Raw genomic sequence first — 15876 nt, 5'->3', positions numbered from 1 at the left:
TTGTCTGGGTAGATATGATGAACTTGGCTGAGATTTCCATATCCTGCAAGAGTGGAGAGGTCAATCTGATTTGTAAAGGGGGCTTGACAAACAATTAAGTAAAATGGGAATCTGTGTTAGATAGTGTCGGGCTTGTATTCTTTTCACACAAGACTTAGGATCTCTGCAATATCTTTTTAGTCAGATTTCTTAGGGATTCAAACCTTGTGGGGGTAGAGTTGATGCATACGTTTGCAGTATTCTTTTTAGTTTTTGAGCAAAAAACCCCTGTTGTGGGACTGTTGGCAGGAGAATGGTGATGGAAGGTGATTAGTTGAGGAATGGTAAATTTGAAAACTAAGCCAAGCAGTTCAGAGCCTGCTGGTCTCTGGAGGTGTTACATATTGGTAAGGATATAGGACCAGACACAGGAGTTTCTTGTGCACAGCATCATGGCTGTTTGTTAAGTCTGGGCAACTATGTATGTTATAGCATCTGCCACAGCCCTTTGTGGAATAGCTTCCATAGAAGGCAGCCTAATAGTGCAGGTATTTGCCATAGTGTTCCCCTGGATGTATGGAAGGTTTTCATGCCAGTAGTCTATATTTCTTGATATGGCTTGACACTGACATAGAGAAGACACAAGTTGGGAACTATCTGTGAAGTAGGCCTGGGAGATACAGTGGTGCCTTGGTTCTTGAACTTAATCCGTTTGACTCCTGAAGCCATTAGAAAACCAAGGCACGGCTTCCGATTGGCTGCAGGAGCTTCCTGCACTCAATCGTAAGCTGCATAAGCCACATCGGACATTTGGCTTCCGAAAAATGTTCGCAAACTAGAACACTTACTTTCGGGTTTGTGGCGTCCGGGAGCCGATTTGTTCGGGAGGCAAGCCATTTGAGTACCAAGGTACCGCTATATAGCCATATATCACCCAGGACCGGTATCATTTTACTGTTGTTAGGCGCTCTGAGCCCGGCTTCAGCTGGGGAGGGCAGGATATAAATAAAATTTTTTTATTATTATTATTATTAATAATAATAATAATAGGGGAAGACCGTGATGACGGCTTCACCACTGTATATTGCTGGTGAAATCGCTGCCTCCTGAGTCCCTCTGCTACCAGCGCCAAGGGAGAAACAAGCTTCAGACGGGCGCTGGAGGAGGCAGAGGGACTCATACCACTGAGTGAAACTGCCATCGCGGTTGGCCCTCTCACTGCTGCAGAGGGAGAAACCAGGGGTTGGACTAGATGACCCTTGTAGCCCCTTCCAGCTCCACAATTCTATGATAATAATCTAAAAACCAAATTAAAACACTTGACAGCTTCTACATGACTGGATAGGCTTGCCTGAACAAAAATACTCTTAGCAGGCATCGAAAAGAGTACAGTGAAGGCATCCTGGTGTCAATAAGCAGGGAATGTGGATGCTGCCATACTAAAAGAATGGAGGATGACTATTATGTGTACCTGTAACAGTGCCTGTTCTGATCGAAGTGGCTGAGTGGGCATGTCTGGGGTAAAGCAATTTTGTAAGTAAACTGGTCCCAAGCTGTTATGGGCTTTATATACAAATACTAGTAGCTCCTTATTAGGTGCAGGTCTCTGAGCAGAGATGTTACTTGCTGACAGGGTCTCACTCTGGTCAGCAACTGTGCCACAGCATTCTGCACTAACTTCAGCTTCTGGATCTAGCCTTTGAAGTCGGATGTGTCTGTTTTCTGCCTCTCACTTTCCCCCATTTCCAGGAAGTTATGGAATATTTACTAATAAAAACATAATCGTGTAAATGGGAATTTCTGGTCACTCTGTGTGTGTTTGTAAAAACTTTGCATTTTTATTGTGAACTGCAGGATAAGAAGCCATTACTTGCCCAGGTCTTCACCCTGCGGTGCACTGTACTTTTTTCCTGGCAGTGTTATGCTGGACTTTGTGGGTGACTTGCGATGGCGCAGTCTGCTGGCATGAAAAAAACTGCAGAGGCTTTAGCTGCACGTGCAGCACAGTCCCTTTGCAGTGTAGTCCTCCTCAGTCAGCTGATACTTGGCAATGCTGATAGTTCTGCTGCAGCCCAGAGTCCTTTGATTAAATTCTAGGCAGTGCAGCCAAATTATATATGTGTGGTAGATGTCCCTGGGAAGTTCTTTCTGCAGTCTCCTTTTGGTCTGCATTCAGCTTGCAGCAAAGGCAACTCTTTTCAGTGTTCCCTTAGAGATGGATCCATTTTAAAGAGAATAATTTTCCTTCTTGCCTTCAGATCTCAGCATGAAGCTTGTGGCACGGAAGACATTAGCACTTCAAGCAGCGTCACTGCCTGCTTGCACAGCAATCGTGCATGTTTTGTTTTTGGCCTTGCTTTCATATGGTCAAGCTACACGTTATATACAAATGCTGGTTGCAAAATACTGAAAGTATTTAAAATGAAAAATAGTTTTACAAGGCTAAACCTGAGCAGAAGTGGGATGCATAATTTTCCTGCTGGCTATTTTCTCACTCAAAATTCCCTCAGCTACTCTTCTCTGTAGGTTTTAAGCTATGTGTTTACACATATGCAACTCTGGGAGTGGGGGAAAAGATTCAAAGGCATTTTAAACAAACTTAACAAAAGTTTCTTGTGGAAAGGTTGTGCTTTCCCTCCTATGCTAAACACTGTAGTCTTCAGGGGCTGCTGTTCATTAAGAAGAAGGTGGAGAAAAGATCTGGGCTTCATTACACACATTTATGTACTTTGTGCCATTAGAGATGTTACTTAATGGTGGTCAGAAATGGAACAGAATTCCTCAAGAAACGGGGAATGTTGTAGCGCTGAGTGCAAGAGTTTATTCTCCAGTAAGATTCAGAAGAGGGTTACAAGACATCATACTTCAGACCAACTCAATCTGAACTATCTATTGTTCTCTGGTTTCTATGTTTAGAACATAGGGTTTAGAATGTGCTTTGGAACTTTTGCTGTACAGTGCATTTAAAGAATGGAGAGAAATGCTTTCTTTTCAGCTCTTTAATTGCTCTAATTTCTGTGTGCAAGAGGACATATTTAGGGGTAACAAAGACTGGTTCACAAAACATTGTTCTTTTTCTTCACAAGGAGACCTGACAGTCTCTGGGGACTGCATTGACATGGGTAAAATATAACATGTGAAAGAAAGGATAACGGGTGGTCTCAGTTCAGAAATTAATCACCCCTTAGACGTAAAGTGTTGCAGTAATAAACTAAAAGCGAGATAAGTTTATGTGGAGTTGGAGTGGTTGAGGATGAAAAAGTGGGAAAAGGCAGTAGTGAAGGAAGGGTACTGCCTCTTAAGACATCAGAGGATTCTCCTGTAGGGATGAATGTGATTCATCTCTCCACTGGCAGGAAGTTAAATCTTTTAGAGAATACACCTTGGGGACTGGGACAACCCCCTCAAGTTCTATGTCCTGCCAGCTCTACTGCAGGTTGTATCACTGGCTGCTCCAGGCACAGCAAAGGAGAAGAGGCAGGAACGCCATCTTGGAAGGGATTTTTCTTTTGTTCTTCCTTGTCTGTTTATTTGTGGCTTCCCTCCCGATACTCCTGCCGGGTTTTCACTTTCTCCCAGCTCCATAGATCTCCCCTTCCCTCCTTTTAGCATCCATTTTTCCTTGGCCTTCAGTTTGGGGCTTTTGGGGGGCCATGGAGGCTTTTGGATGTTCTGAGTTCAGGGGAGCACCTTGGAAAGGGCTTCAACAAGGGCTTCTTTTTGGAAAGCAGAGTTGTTTTTGTAGGGTTGAAATATGTCCTTCTGAAAAACCCCAGCAACTTTTGGGGTATCCTAGTTTTTACTTTTTGAAATATGGCAACCCTATGTTTTGGAGAGGAATCTCTCAAGTCTCATCAGAAGAGTCATTGGGAACTCAGGTTACCGTGCAGGAGGACCTGCTTCCTGAATCCCGACTTCTTCCTCTAAGATCTAGAAAGTTTCTGACGTTATTAGGAGCAGTTGCTCAGGGTAGTAGCAGTTTGATAGGGCAAACGGTTGATACCAAAGCAGGTACTTTTGCGGCCCCAGTGTTCAAGCCTCACTGAAGTACAGGGAAATACAGGGGAGTGGGCTGCAAAAACATGTGGGCTGGCAAATTTTTTATATTCTTCCAGGTTAGTGAAGTGATTTTACATATTAATGCAGACATAGAAACTCACTTCTTTGCACAGTTACACTCACTTGAGTTTGATTAAAATCTGTGAACTGGATGATTACTTTTAGGTTATTGCAGGGTAGAGTGATGTAAATCAAGCTTCCAGCTTCCTATCTCATATATGTCACAAATAAACTTGCATGTAATTTGGTTGCTATAATGAAACATATCTGCTTGCAACTAAATAGAGCTTTTGTACTGCCCAAGAGCATAATCTAAAGCCTCTGGTCACACAGTGAACACGCCATTTGATCAACAGAATTTATATCTGCTTAGGAAAGCAGTTATGGAATTAAGAATGTCTGTTTCATCGGCACTAGGGCACATGCAAGGATGCTAAGCAAGATCACACACTTGAAATACTTAAGGGCCCAGAACATTCCAGAAGTGAAGGAGGGTTGTTTCCTGGCAGAATGATATTTCTCCATGCTGTTTGCTTGGTAGTCATAAATACTTTGCACAATAATGAGTATGGTAATTGATCTATGATCATATGTCTAATTCTTCACTTCAGGATTCTGATTTTTAAACCTGAGTGCATTCATTTTGCTTTGAAAAGCAGGCTTTATCTCATTGTGCTTGATATTACGTCATGGATTTAGTTGTAAGAGATTAAGGCAGGGATTCAAAAAAACTGCATGCGAAGTTCTGCTTGTACAGCCTGGCTCCTTATCCCCTCCCCCTGGCAAGCTGCTGCCAAGGTTTAGGGCACCCGCTTAAGCAGCATGCAGTGTGACACGGATGGGAGAGGATTAGCTTATGATGCATTACATTCAAATGACATTTTAAACAAGTGTTATTTTTAAAGGACATTAAATTATATTGGGGGGTGGTGGTTAAAATTGTTGTTTTATCCACCGTGCTTTACAGTCAGCCTCGGCTTGTTGCTGAAAATACCAAGTGAAGCAGGGGCACGCATAATGATGTCAATGATGTGACTAGTTTTCGAAAACTCTTCCTTTTAGGCCAGGGGTGTACAACCTGCAGCCCCCCAGATGTTTCTGAACTACAACTCACAACCTGGAGGGCCGCAGGTTGTGCATCCCTGTTTTAGGCACTTTTCGGATAGCAGGGGGCTCGCTGAAACAAGAGCCCGAGAGATTTTGGCATTTGTTCACATTTACAGACTGTTTCAAGAGGCCTTTCTTCGTTTTGCCTCCTCCCTCTGAAAGAGTGTCTCTTTGCTCCCCACCTACTGATAATATAAGGGATGCGGGTGGCGCTGTGGGTTAAACCACAGAGCCTAGGCTTGCTGATCAGAAGGTTGGCAGCTCGAATCCCTGCGACAGGGTGAGCTCCCGTTGCTCAGTCCCTGCTCCTGCCAACCTAGCAGTTCGAAAGCACCTCAAAGTGCAAGTAGATAAATAGGTACCACTTCAGCGGGAAGGTAAACAGCGTTTCCATGTGCTGCTCTGGTTCGCCAGAAGCGGCTTAGTCATGCTGGCCACATCACCCGGAAGCTGTACCCCGGCTCCCTCGGCCAATAAAGCGAGATGAGCGCCGCAACCCCAGAGCCGGTCACGACTGGACCTAATGGTCAGGGGTCTCTTTACCTTTTTTTACTGATAATATAGTGAACGTTTTAATTGAGTTTGGGAAGCCTTCATACAATATTTGTTCTTGTTAAATACATAAATGAGAAGGGCTTGCTGTCCCCACTGACTGCCATCACAAGTGGCTGATAATTTCTGTTAGGGTGAGGCCGTAAGCTGAGAGTCCAGCTTCATCCGTGCCTAGAGTGAAAGGAAGCAGACAGTTGTTCCCTGGTCAACCTTTTGCAAGTCAGAGAAAAATGTTTCTACAATGAGAAACCAACGTAGCCCAAGCTGCTTCCTTGATGTATCCTTTTCTAAAAAGGCAACCACATGGAAAGAATTACCCACTTTTGCATGTCACCAAAGATTAGATTCACCAAGGTCTCTGCTGCTGCGTTTAAATTTATCAAACTAACGTGTTCTGTTCAGCATGTTACTTCTTCAGGGCATTTTGTCTGGCAGGACAGCAATGAGGGCAAAAGCAGTAACCAACCGAAGGGAAATTTTATCTTGTCCTCTGGTTTTTCTGTGTTTCAGAGAGAAGTGTGCTGGTGAAATTCAGTTCCCCTTTCTCCTGTTTTTCTACTTGTTTGGTTAGGATTGCTTGGCTCTGGTTGACTTTCATGCTTCGTTTAGCCACCCAGCATGAGAAGCTTTGGTTCCAACACCTTGTATTGTCATCTTGTACATCCCCCCCCCCCCCCGCACATATTACCATGGGATAACAGCAAGAGGGCATTACTGTCATGGCTTAAAAGGTAAAGGTATCCCTGACCGTTAGGTCCAGTCGTGGACGACTCTGGGGTTGCATGCTCATCTCGCTTTACTGGCCGAGGGAGCCGGCGTTTGTCCTCAGACAGCTTCCGGGTCATGTGGCCAGCATGACTAAGCCGCTGCTTCCGGCAAACCAGAGCAGCACACGGAAACGCCGTTTACCTTCTCGCCAGAGCGGTACCTATTTATCTACTTGCACTTTGACGTGCTTCCGAACTGCTAGGTGGGCAGGAGCTGGGACTGAGCAATGGGAGCTCACCTCGGGTCGTGGGGATTTGAACCACCAACCTTCTGATGGGCAAGCCCTAGGCTCTGTGGTTTAGACCATAGCACCACCTGTGTGCCAGAATTTCTGTGCTAAGTGTTTCGTGAATGATCAGTGTTTAATTACATATTTTTTGCATTGCATTTCCCTCTGACCTCAGTGTTTGCATTCGTGCCCCCCCCCGCCCCGCTTGTATATGGTAATATATAATTCAGGATAACGTTTCATGCCTCTAATAATGAGGGCTATAGTCCACACACATTATGCCATAATAAATTGGTTAGTTTTTAAGCAGGCCAGAAAACTGTTTTTGCTGTTACTAACACTTCCATCCCTCCAGAAGAAGTAATAGGGTTGGCATTAATGGCTAACTCTTGATTCACCATTCGCTACTCTTAAACAGTACTGTTAACAGGCCTTCGTGGTAGAGCTGTGTTTCCCTTATGCACGTTCTAAGATTCTTGTCTATTAGGATCTTTGAACCATGGCAATAGTGAGTCTTGGCAGATCTTACCCAGCAGGTCTTTCCCAAGCCACAGAAAAAATGTTTACTCAACACGCAGAATCAAAATATACACATTCATCGCTGCAATAGGGAATAGCTCAGCAAAATATACACATTTCTTGGGGGAAATGAGGTCTATTAAAGTATTAGCATTGACTACTTATTTGGGGGGAATTAGCTAAACAAACATAACAACTCAATTACCAGCACCTTGTATACACACAAGAAGCTGGAAGCATGCAGATGAAGGAAGGGTGAGTCAAAAAAGATTTAAGTTGCAATGCAAAAATAGGAAGTGGGAGCATATATGGAGGCTACAATGTGTAGACAAAGGACCTCCAGAACATAGGACAGGGAGCGAAGAATTCAATTCTTGGGCCCCAGCAGTCTGAAGAAATAAAACTTGGGTGCATTGAAACTTTTTTTGCAATGGGATTTTATTATCATTATTATCGTTGCTGCTGCTGCTGTTCATTTCATTTCTATAACACTTTATGTTTTATAACATAAAATAACACAATCCCCACTCAGTCATGAAGCTCACTGGGTGATGTTGGGCGAGTCACAGCATCTTGACCCTACCTCACTGGATTATTGTAGGGGTTAACTGAGGAGGGAGGTGAACTATATTCTCCTTGGAGAAAAAGCTGGGATATAAATGCAGTAAAAAAGCTCTTCTGCTCAGTTGCTTAAGAAAGATGGAGATGTCAGTCTCCAACCTGGCATCCAGAGATCTCTAGATGGTCGCAATTGGACCCTGGCCAGTAGCAAAATGCGCCTGGCACCTGGCTAATTTCAAACACTACTTCCTCCCTGTGCATCCATATGTACAGCAGTACAGTTTCTCTAGTATGGTCAAGGTAATAATTAGCAGGGTGGTTCCCTACCCGGCTAGAAATAATTTTCTTTTGTGGAGACCAGTGGCAATTGAGTGTAGCTAAATTTGGACACTTGATTAAAGGGGCCATCTCCTACAGGGGCACCCTATTGTAAAGTTGACTTGATGGGACTGCATTTCTGGACTTAAAACAATGCCTCCCTTGAGAGGACCAACTGAACCCTTTTGATTACCTGCACAGGAGACCAAACTGAAGCCATATTGCAATATCATAAACAGTACTGGAGTGGAACATTTTTCAGATGCTTGCAGCAGTCAGCCTGTCAAAAGTGCAAGATAGGTTTTCATTTTACTCATCTTTAATACTATACTAAGAGAACAGAGGAACTTTCTACTTTAATTCAGGGAGTGACAATTTAAACCAGGTGCGGGACTGCTGGCATCCAGCGCCTGACTTAACTGGTTTCTGTGGCAGTGTTATTTTTTCTCCATTGTCTTCTTGTTCCAAAATCTAAAATTGTGGCACTTTCCTGCTGTTCAAGGAATGGTTTGTAGTATCTGATGCCAGGAACTCAGTTTAAGGGTTTTCCTTAAACTGTAAAATGATGGTATTTTACAAATGTATAAAGGGTTGGTTTTTTTTTACATAATACTTGCACATTTATTTCAGATGGTTATTCCAGCTATGTCCACTAAGGACATTTTGATAATGAAAATCAATTTTGCAAATAACACATGCAGAGTACAAAAATCGAACCCAGAACAGACAGTTGTCACTCTTAGAGAATGCTCCCTTTTTTCCCTTTAGGTTCAAAAACTGGATAGTCACAGCAAGGGGAGTTTATTAGATGGAGTGCATTAATAATTTTCTATTAATGTTGATACTCGCCTTTAAGAAGTCACACTTTTGTAAGAGTAGCTAGCAGTATTTTCTCTTCGATCCAGCCCTCAGGGTCACTTTGGAAGATAGCTGAAAGAAGGGCTTCCATTATTTGTGTACGCTGTTTCCATGCAAATTACTATACTGTATTATAATTTTTTCTAACATGTTGGCTATGAAGCCATACTTGATGGGCAGTGTGTCTTGGATCCTGTCCAAAGCCAGACAATGGAGGTGTTTGCACAGGAGTAAAGAAGTAAACTTTTATTAAAGCAGCCTCAATGACTCAGGCTCATTGGGTAGGAAAGAGCAGATTCCCATCTGCGTGCTCTTCAGAGGCAGCGGAGTAGCAGCAATAAATCCAGCCTGAGAGCAAAGGCCAAGGTTCAAGAGTGCCAAGACTGTGTGAGAGCTGCAACGTTGTTCCAACATGTTTCCCTACTTCCCTGCAGGGGCAGAGAAGACTCAGCTTTTCCTGTGATCACTCCTGGCCTGGAGGTGGGCACTTCTCCAAGGGGAACAAGTCTCCTCCCTTCTCATGATACAGGGCCTCTCCCTGTGAGAGGGATAGCTGGGTGCACCTCCTCCTCCTCAGACCTCTTCTGCTCTGTCACAGTAGGAGACGCCTGTTGCCTATTTGTTCTCTACAGGCTGGGCAGGGCCAGCTCTTGGGTCTTCTGCCTTGTCAGACCAAGGGGCAGAGGTGGAGGCTTCATCAGGAGGGCTGTTCTGCATAGTCTCATGCCCTCTCCTTCCCTCCAGAGTCCTCATGCTCCAGTGCTTCCCAGTCCTGTTCTGAATTTTGAGTTCTCAGAGGGAATATGACCCGGCAAACCTGATACATTGAAATTACAGTGGTACCTCGGGTTACATACGCTTCAGGTTACATACGCTTCAGGTTTCAGACTCCGCTAACCCAGAAATAGTACCTCGGGTTAAGAACTTTGCTTCAGGATGAGAACAGAAATCGTGCTCCAGCGGGAGGCCCCATTAGCTAAAGTGGTGCTTCAGGTTAAGAACAGTTTCAGGTTAAGAACGGACCTCCGGAACGAATTAAGTACTTAACCCGAGGTACCACCGTATGTGATTTTCATGAGAACTGAAAATTGTACAATTTTACCCCATTTAAAAATGTCGTGTAAATATATTTTGATGAGAGATCCTCAGACATTAAGAGGTTGAAAACTTAAAAAATGGCTGAGCCCCAAGTGGTAGATATATGCAATGGTGTAGCTTGAGGGGGGGGGACATTGGAGCGATTGCCCCAGGCCCAGAATTGTTAGGGGTGCAAAATATCAACACCCAGTGCTGCCTCAATACAGTTGTGCGATTCCATCACTGGGCTCCATTAAAAACAACTTCTTCATGCAAACCAGGAAGTGACCTTTCCAGACAACAGAACTCTTCTTATCTCTGTGACTGTGATTTCCTGGGTGACATTGACACCTTTAGGTAGTTGTATGTGTGTGTGAACTCTGTCCATTGTCCTCCCTCCCAACCTACCCACTTCTACATGGCCCCGGGCGTTGGCAACCCACACTATGCCATTGGGTACGGTATATGGATTTCAAATACTGACTTACAAGCATGGTTTAAGATGAACATCTAGTTTGTTCTTCCTCTGCTTCTTGTTCAGCCCTCCAGGGAGGAAACAAGCTAGAATTCTGGTTTAGCTTTACATGCAAGCCAGTGCTTGTGGTTTATTTAAGTTTTGACTAGCCCCTTTCCTCAAAGGGCTTTTCAGCTGAACCTTTAAAATATTGTTGGATGTAATGTAGAATGTAATGTACATTCAGAAGAGTGGGGTGGGAGACTCTTGCCAGTCAACAGAGTAAAGCTTACTTCAACACACAGTTGGGTTTAAATGCAAACTGGTATGTTCTGCAGCTGAATGCCTCAGGCCTATTGCACAATTTTGCTAACCAATATTTTAACAAAATAAAGTTTCAGGTAAGCTAAACAAGCTGCTTTGTCATGAGCAATCATAAAGCAGACAGACAAGTATCGGATGTGCCAGTTTGGGACATGTTAAGGCATGCAGTTATCACATTGAAGCCTGAGCAAAGGAAATTTTTCAAAAAGCAAACCAGATGGCACTCACAATCCAGCCACAGCTCTAAACTAAACATTTTTCTTCTAGATATAGAGATCAAAGCATCATTTGCAAATGAGGAATAATAACTGGTTCTTGAGGGATCAGGTTAGATTTTCAAAGCTCTGTAGGAGGAGATAAGTGGGTAAATATTACTAAAATTTAGTAGGGATGTTGAAGGGAAGTCTTATATTTGCAATTGATGCTGTATGCTGTTATTTCTATGTCCAGAAAAGGTGAGGAATCTGTGACCCTCCAGATATTGTTGGACCTTAACTTCCATCAACCTCAGACAGCATGGCCAATAGCCAGGAATTATGGGAGTTGGAGTCAAACATATCTGGAGAGTCATAGGTTCCCCATTCCTGATCTAGAGGGATTTTTTTTTTTTTTTGGCCTGGGTTCATGCTAGTGTAATCCTGTGCAAGAGCTCCCGCTAGTGCAACAGGGCTTTCCTACCTCCCACCTCCCCTGCCTGTGCCCTGTGCCTCCTCCAGGTCTGCTGTGGAGAGTCAGGAGAACCCCTGGAGCAGCGCATGGGGTGAAAGAGACAAAAGTAAAAGTGTGGAGACGAGAGTAAAAGTGTCTCTTGGACTGCTCTTAGTTTTGAATTTACAATGTGTACCTTGTGTAGTGTGGTGCTCTGCGGAAAAGTGGGCTATCGGTATTTTAAATTCTCAAACTTCCTACCCCCAGGGCCCCCTTGAAATGACTGAAAATGACGGAGGCCCACCAGTCACATAATGGTGGTGCAGCTAGGAGTCAGAGCAGGCCAATGAGGAGGCACTGGGCAGGCTATGATACTGAAACCTCCCTGAAAGTGGCCCAAGGCCCACTGTTTGAGAAACACTGTTGTAAATAATAATTTAAAAAGCCCTGTGGACTTCTTGGTGAAAGGAGAAACAATACAGTACTGGACTTCATGAAAACAACAAACTGAACAGCAAATTTGAGTCACTTATCCTTGGACATGTGGGTAATTTGTGTGTGTGAAGAAGCCCCTTACACACCTCCCTCCTCAAAGTTACATTAGGGCATGTTATGTATAGAAGCAGTACTGTGTGCTTTGTCGAAGCGCCCAGTCCTTTTATTTACATTCTTACCTACTACTCAGGATTCTGTGTCCCTCATATTTAGTTCCGACTCCTGATTTTGTGTATGTATTTGTAGGCTGTGTTGTAGACTGCCACATTACTGTGTTAACTGAGAGTCTGAGGGGCACTTCTTATCCATTAAAATCAATCAGTTTTTCAATTCAGGTCAGGGTGTAGGACATGTTCTGCAGTGCCTTTTGTAGTTAGGGGTTCCATTATTTTCCCCAGCGCTGAGATTTCTGCAGGATTTACTTACAACCTGGATTTAGCATATGTGAAATGCCAGCGAGACTGAATGATGACAGTGTGCCGTACTCAGCCCTAGTTACTAGGATTCACTTTTTCTGGGGTTTCATCTAAATTGCAGGCCTCCCATGTCTGATTTCTTCCTTGGCAATACTTTTTCATTTTGAAATTACTGCTGTCAGCACTGCACTTTAAAGACCAATAGAAGGAAGTGTGTGGCTGAAAAAAGAGCTGGTAATAGTTATAATTTCTCCAAGTGAAGCATCTATATACTGTAGAACCATATTGATACTTAATGCTGGTGCTGCGAATATGGTTTTGGAAGTGCGTGGTTGTCAACACATATGGCTCATTGAGATAATGCTGCATATGCATTATTCAGTGCAACTTTTATTGTGGGTAACATCTCTGCATATTCTCATAGGCCAGATTGTCATTGTGTGCTAAATATGCTAGGATTAAACAAAGCAAAGAGAGTGGCAAGTTCTTAGTTGAACTCTGAAATGGTGATATAGTTAATGAGTGCTTGGGAGCTCCAAGTCATAGAACCATTCATTGCTGCATGGGCCTTTGTACAGGTATAAAAGTTCCTATTCCAACAATCTTAATCTAATATTTAAGATAAGACACACAAGGTAGGCTTGTACTGAGGGGAATAGCAAAGCAGTTCTCATCTACCTGAAGCCAATGAACTTTAAAAATTGATAAACAGCCTCAGATATCAGCAAATAGCAGTAGAATCCTGATGGAAAAGGTACTGTTCTTCAGATGCTGATTTATTTCAGTAATGCAACTCTGTACATGCAAGTGGGGTGACGTCCAGTTGTTGGCCTTGTTAGGGAGCATTAGGGTCATATAACTCATAGCCAGTAGTGGAAACAACATGCGTACATGGAACATGAGATCATAGCCTTGGCTGGGGTGGAATGGGCAATATAGGAATTTAATTTTCAGCTGTTGCAACTGAACCTCTCTCTCCCCCCCCAGCCCAAATTATAATGTGGGCTTTCTACAGTTACTGGGAGAGAACAATGGTCACAGAAAGGTTTCAGCAGGTGTTATGTTGTCAGTCCAATTCATTGTTTGGCACACTTGGATTTTTGAGATTTGCTACACTCTTGTTGGCCTTTGAAAGCATTATGAGTAGGATGACTTTTGTGATTCATTATACTTTCCCCAACACACATTGATTGCAACAAAAAAAGAGAGTGTCATATTTTAGCGGGAGATAGGTGTTCACCCATCTGAGTGATGATGTGGATTGTAAAGAACAAGGCAGACCTGCAAGAAAATGTCACAGTGTAGCATGCTGATGTTCAGGATTCCAGTTGTTTCATTCCATTCTTTCACATACTGTTTTCCATCCATGCCCCACCCTCCGGTTGGGCTGTTTTGGGGCCCCGCTTAGATTCCCCCCCCCCAAATATATTCTTTGTTCTTCTCCAAGCCTGCTGATGCCTTCCTCTTGTTCGCGTGAGTGGTGCTGGAGCATCTGATAACTGGCTGCAGTGCGCAGCTGCTTCCTAGCTCTCATCTAGGACAGTGTCAGGCTATAGTAATAGGTCAGAGGCTGGCATCAGGAGGATTGTGGGTGGACATGAGCAAAACTTTACAAAATAAGTTGGAGTCGCTGTGGAAAAGGAGCATTCTAATCTAACGGGGGTACGCTCTGGATGGCAGAGAGAGAAAGAGAACTTGCCTATTGGGTGCCAGAAAGAGCCTATTTCTCAACACCATTCATTTGTCAGGGAGATCAGGTGGCAGCCTAGATAGAGGGATTCTCAGGCAGAAAGCCTTGTGAGGAAGTCTGTCTGCTTAGTCCTGTCTGCTTAGGCTATGCAATCAAAGAAAATCAAGGGAATACTAAATACTTACGCCCGGTACAGCTCAGTTTTCTGTATCTAACCTCCTTTCCTGTGCCCATCTCTCCATTTCTCAGTTTGTCTGCCATTTCCTTCCTCGCTTCTTCCCTCCTCACTGCTTTCCTTTGGACCACATCAGTGAGATCAAGGGTGGGGTTCTTGTTGTCTGGGCAGCCCAGGGCCTCCATACACACTGCTCAGGCTTGTGCCCCAGGGAAGTCACTTTGGGGCTGCTAACACAGCAGTTTGTCTTCAGTCCCTGAGGCGCACTTCATTGTCGCTCAAGACACACAGATGTCAGCAACAAAAAACCATTAGATAGCCAAGTACCATTCTCAGTGTAGGCACCTTATTTTCTTGTACCTCAATTAAAATAATCCCGTGTGCTTTATACTTGCTCATACTTTACACTTGCTCACCTTAGCATTTCTGTGACGCTACACTTTCAAAATAAAAAAAATCCTTCCAGTAGCACCTTTAAGACCAACTAAGTTAGTTCTTGGTATGAGCTTTCGTGTGCAAGCACACTTCTTCAGATACACTTCAGATACACTTTCAGTAAAGAAAAGAGATATTTCACTTACAGTACATGGAAGAGTGAAGACCTTGTATGTTTAGAGCGGAGTCGCTTTTCATGACTCAGTGTGTGGGTTTACGTTAGTGTGTAGATTTACCCACAGAGGATAACCTTAAACATTTCAAAATCCATTTGCATATATACAGCACCTTGTTTCTCTTTCCTCTTAATTGTTCAGTGTTCTGATTAGGGATGTGATGCTCTTCCTGAAAGCCTTTTGTTTCAATTACTTTCAGCCTGGCTGTTTTCAACTATTCTTATTTTCGTCATGAGACAATGTCATAGTTAATGTTGGGGTAGAGTCGATAGAACCAGTTCAATAATATATTGGTGATGTACACTTTTCTGAATAAGTCCCATTAAACTCCATGGGGTTTTAACTTCTAAGTAGACATTCATAATAATGTTCTATATGAGCCACAGCTAGCATAATACAGACTGGGAAACTGTTGTACAAAACACTCAAGATCAGCTTTTATGTTAAGATGGATTTTACTGTTCATGTGACTTTGGCAACACTTAGTAGTATCTTGGTCTCAATTACTTCTCACCTTTTGTTTTCATTTACTCCATTATTGATGTTCCTTTTCAGTATTAACTCACTTTCAAAGCATTGAGGTTTTATTTTTTAAAACTATTTCAGATCTCGTTGTCTGTTCCTGCACATTGCGTCTTTGTGATAAGATTCCCTTGTACTGGCTCAAAGCATTAAAAAAGAACAAGATGGTCAGTGTCCTCAGAGTTTAATGATGAGAATGGCTAGTATTATTATCAGGCTATTATTTTGCATTTATTACCTGACATGGGTATTAGGATCAGCAATGAAGACAGTGATGTGGGTTTTACAGAAAAAACTGAATCAGAATTTCCCCCGTTGCACTTAATAGTTTGGCATCTGATCTACCATAAGGTCTCAAGATGACTTTATAATATACAATTATAAAAACAGATATAGTAGTTCAAATGATAAAAAACAGATAAAACCATTCTAGCCAGAACATGACAGTTTAAATTAAGTAAAAGTGGTGGGGAAAATACCTTAAGAATCCAAGGCCAGTGTAAATAGGTGCATC

At 43.1% G+C, this 15876-nt stretch overlaps 1 protein-coding gene across 3 annotated transcripts in view; it reads left to right on the top strand.

Annotated features, from left to right (window-relative positions):
• The window catches only part of DIP2B (disco interacting protein 2 homolog B), a 187593-nt gene that overhangs the window by 30275 nt on the left and 141442 nt on the right, over positions 1 to 15876 (top strand). The gene's annotated exons all lie outside the window — the stretch shown is intronic.

The sequence above is a fragment of the Podarcis pityusensis genome, assembly GCF_964106645.2.
Source record: "Podarcis pityusensis genome assembly, chromosome: 2".
NCBI lineage: Eukaryota > Metazoa > Chordata > Lepidosauria > Squamata > Lacertidae > Podarcis > Podarcis pityusensis.
Note: the sequence above shows the minus strand (reverse complement) of the source record. Positions and strands in the feature narration are given on the sequence as shown.